This window comes from Triturus cristatus, chromosome 1_1, assembly GCF_964204655.1.
Source record: "Triturus cristatus chromosome 1_1, aTriCri1.1, whole genome shotgun sequence".
NCBI lineage: Eukaryota > Metazoa > Chordata > Amphibia > Caudata > Salamandridae > Triturus > Triturus cristatus.
The window spans coordinates 407,627,483-407,632,058 of NC_140579.1; the positions used below are offsets into that span (position 1 = coordinate 407,627,483).

Sequence of the window (4,576 nt, forward strand, 5' to 3'; positions counted from 1 at the left end):
GTCTCGGGATCCACGGACCTCACGGGGCTCTGACCCAGAAAACTCGGAGAGAAAGGACCATCGGGAAGGGGCTGAGAGGCAAGAGCGTACACGGGCCCCTGGGGGCCCCGGCGGGCGGGCCCGGGTCTGCCTTCCCTCATCTCGGGATCGCCGGACCTCACGGAGCTCTGACCCAGCAAACTCGGAGAAAAAGGACCATCGGGAAGGGGGCCGAGAGGCAGGTGTGCGTACCCGGGCCCCTGGGGGCCCCGCTTCGGGCGGGCCCGGGTGCTGCCTTCCCCTGTCTCGGGATCCACGGACCTCACGGGGCTCTGACCCAGAAAACTCGGAGAGAAAGGACCATCGGGAAGGGGCTGAGAGGCAAGAGCGTACCCGGGCCCCTGGGGGCCCCGGTGGGCGGGCCCCGGGTCTGCCTTCCCCTGATTCAGAATCGCCAAACCTCATGGAGGTCCGACTGACCCTCTCCCTAGTAATCCGGAGAAAAATTACCCCCCTTTCATGTAATCCGTGCGCACGAGGTGACAGAGGGGACCCAAGGCGCGAATGTACCCGACCTCCTGGAGCCCTCGCTGGGATCTAGGAGGCAAATGGACCCTCATCGAGACTTCCAGGCAAGCTCGGCCATCTGGTCGCCCCATTGGAAAGCAATGTGCGCGACCAGATGGCCGAAGGGACGTGCGCGACCAGATGGCCACAGGGACGTGTGCGACCAGATGGCCGAGGGGACAGGCGCGACCAGATGGCCGAGGGGAAAGGGGAAAGGGCAGGGGAAGCATCCCCGGGCCCTCCGGACCCCGCCCCGGGCACCCTGCCTCGCAGCAGGACCCAGGACGGAGCCCGGAGCGGGGGGGAGGGCGCCCTTCCCGGGGCCCCCAGGGGTCCGGCCGGAGCTCCTGACCCAGACGAGAGAGGGGAGGCTCCCCGGACACAACGGAAGCCTGTCCCGGGCCTTTGGGAGTGCCGCAGGCTGGGGGACGGGGCCCGGGACCGGAGACCCCGACCCGGGGCCTGGCTGGGCCCCTGGACCCAGCCGGGGCTCGCAGGCACAGGGGAAGCATCTCCGGGCCCTCCGGACACCGCCCCGGGCACCCTGTCACGCGGCAGGACCCATGACGGAGCTCGGGGCGGGGAATCCGCACTCCTCTGGGCTCCCAGGGGCCCGGACGGAACTCCTGAACCCAGACGAGCGAGGGGATGCTCCCTGGACACAACGGAAGCCCGTCCCGGGCCTTTGGGAGTGCCGCAGGCCGGGGGAGGGTGCCCAGGGCCGGAGACCCTGACCCCGACCCGGGGCACGGCCAGGCCCCTGGACCCAGCCGGGGCCCCCAGGTCCGCAGGCGCAGGGGAAGCCTCCCCGGACCCTCCGGACCCCGTCCCGGGCACCCTGCCACGCGGCAGGACCCAGGACGGAGCTCGGGCGGGGAATCCGCACTCCTCTGGGCTCCCAGGGGCCCGGACGGAACTCCTGAACCCAGACGAGCGAGGGGAGGCTCCCCGGACACAACGGAAGCCCGTCCCGGGCCTTTGGGAGTGCTGCAGGCCGGGGGAGGGTGCCCGGGGCCAGAGACCCCGACCCGGGGCCCGGCTGGGTCCGCAGGCGCAGGGGAAGCCTCCCCGGGCCCTCCAAACCCCGTCCCGGGCACCCTGCCACGCGGCAGGACGGAGCCCGGGGCAGGGAGGCCGCCCTCCCCGGGGCGCTCAGGGGCCCGGCCGGAGCTCCTGAACCCAGCCGTGCGAGGCGAGGCTCCCTGGCCACAACGGAACCTTGTCCCGGGCCTTTGGGAGTGCCGCAGGCCGGGGGACGGGACCGGAGCCCCTGATCCGGGGCCCGGCCGGGGCCCTGGACCCAGCCGGGGCTCCCAGGACCACAGGCGCAGGGGAAGCCTCCCCGGACCCTCCAGACCCCTTGTCCCGGGCACCCTGTCACGCGGCAGGCCCCGGGACAGAACCAGGGCAGCATCCGGGCCCGTCCAGCTGCCGGCTGAGGACCGAGAGGGGTCCCAGAGTACCCTGTCCCTAGTAATCCGGAGGAAGGCTACCCCCCTTTCTTGAAACCTGCGCTCTCCGAGTGACGGAGGGGACCCTTGGGGCAAACGCGCCCGGCCTCCTGGAGCCCTGATTGGGATACGGGAGGCGAATGGACCCTCATCGGGACTTCCAGCCCAGCCATCTGGCCCCCCCCTATAGGAAAGCATTGCGCACGACCAGATGGCCGAGGGGAAAGGAGCGACCAGATGGCCGGCAACTGAAAGGACTCCCATCTGCCCGCCCAGAGCCGGGCCATAGCGGTAGGGCTCTCGCCTGATCCAAGGGCTCGGTGGGCTCCGCTTTCCGGGGGGGGGGGCCTCGGGGACAGCAGCTGGGCCTCAGGCACTGGGAGGACCGACGGAGCTCTCGGGCCCGGGCGCCCCGGGGGGAGGACTGCCCGGGACCCGTGGAGCCCGTCCCTGGGCACTTTGCCACACCGCGGGCCTGAGGAGGGAAGCCCCGGACGCCTGGGAGGATGTTGCCCGGGCATAGCCCATCTGGTCCCCGGCAAAGAACCACCAGCCCCGGAGGGGTGTTCCGGCATACCCTGCCCCTACTAGGAAGGCTACCCACCTTTCTTGTAACCCTCGCGCTCCGAGTGATGGAGCGGATCCTAGGCGCGGATGCGCCCGACCTCCTGGAGCCCTGACTGGGATCCGGGAGTCAAATGAGCCCTCATGGTGACTTCCAGGCTGGCCCGGCCATCTGGTCGCCCCATTGGAAAGCATTGCGTGCCACCAGATGGCCGAGGGAAAGGTGCGACCGAAAGGACTCCCAGCTGCCCACACCGAGCCATAGCGGTAGGGCTCCCGCCTGCCCTTGCAGGGCTCCGGGGCTCTGCACCAGGGTCTCTTGTCCCGGGCAGATGGACACTTATCAGGCCGCAGGACGTGGGATCACAGGCCCTGACCAAAAATCAGGAGGCCCGAGGCCGGTCCCTGCTTCTCAACGCAGCCAGGCCGGGGAGATCGGGGAGCCTGCCCAAGCACGAGGGACCCCAGTCCCGGGCACACGGTCCCTCAGGTTGTGCACTCGTTTTCCACAATTATTTTCAAAATTCCTCGAAGAGGCATTCCGCAAATTCCGCCCAGCCCTATTCTTGATGCCGAATAACAGATTTGTATTGTTACCCAAATCAATGACACTCATTTTATGGACTTAAGAAGGATAAAAGAGTGAGTGAACCCATCAGGATGTGAACCTGTGACAATTAGGTCATACACAGGTGCCTGCAGTGAACACATTAGCCCACGGAGCCACCAGCCCTGGCCATATTGTTCCCTTTCCCTGGAAATGGGCAGACATATACAGAGAGAGCCTTAAAGCACTCTATTAATCAGGTGATGCTGCAACATATGTTTTGCTCTGCTGGAACGCTCCAGATGAGAGGACGAGGTACGATGTTAGATTTTTTGTTGGACAAAAGTTGCTTTGAATCCTAGTTTCCAAATGTAATCAAATGGTGTAATCCTGAGTACATCGCTTTATGTTGTTGTTCCTCAGGGTCCATTATCTAACCAAAAAAATGGGAGAGCCTAGAGGTGAACTCATTTTACATGATTTGTTATATATATATAAGTATTAATGTATTCATTTGTTTATACTGGGTGCACAGAAAGACTGTGAGACTCCAAGATCTGCAAGCAAAGTCTGCAACAAAGAAGTAAAGTGCCCACAAAAAGCCTGTTCCGTGGAGCGAGAATGGCGTTCAGTAGGCCTTTCTCAGTGCCGGGGACATTTATGGGAGCAGATGGATAACCGTTCACTTTGACATTGTCAAAGGTGATGCCCTCATTCCACTGATGAACGTCACTGCTTTTATTTCATTAGTATCGGACACTATCTCTTCCAAATCTCTCAGATTATTAATCTGAGGTTCTCCAGTCTAAACTTTGTTTAATGCATGCCCTTCCTTTTGTGACTTGCTGGGGTGCCCAGGTGAATCTCCCCTCAGACCACTGGCTACTATTTAACTAGTAATTCTCTCTGTCACTCTTTGATCTTAAATGGTGACTTGGCCTTGAAAACACCTAGGGAAACACGTGTTGGCTGGGCTGCTGAAAATGTGGTTACTAAATATTGTCTGCTACAAGTTGTGAACACACACAGAATTGACAAAAAAACATAAAATTGTTACCATGACATTGGGCAGCGCATCACAAAAAGTGCCTCACCCAGAAGGTGGAATTGAACCACTATGTCGCTAGACAGCTACAGGTTTGAAGCCTGCACCCCAGACCACTGAGGTTCATCCGGGCAATTGAAAAAGTAGAGAAAACCAGGTATATAAATCACAAGAATACATAGTCTTTTACAGGTAGGGTGCGGGCCAAAATGTGCAATCCGCCTAGCTATCACTGTCCTCTTCCCTGTTTATTGCTGGTCTCAGCTCTATGTTTGATTGTCTTTAGTTTCCTGCACTGACTGAGTCAAAAGTTCAGAATATGAACCTTCATCCATATGCAAAAAAGATCCAGGCTTTCTGGGTAAATGAGAATTGCTAACAGTCTGCTTTTGTACTGGGGACAAAGTTCAGATAATTCATTGC

The 4,576-nt window shown here is 61.1% G+C and overlaps 1 non-coding gene across 1 annotated transcript; it reads right to left on the bottom strand.

The window, feature by feature from the left end:
* Positions 1-4,199: 4,199 nt before the first annotated feature.
* TRNASTOP-UCA (transfer RNA opal suppressor (anticodon UCA)) lies at positions 4,200-4,286 on the bottom strand. The gene has a single exon. It is a non-coding gene; the product is annotated as a tRNA-Sec (tRNA).
* Positions 4,287-4,576: the final 290 nt, after the last annotated feature.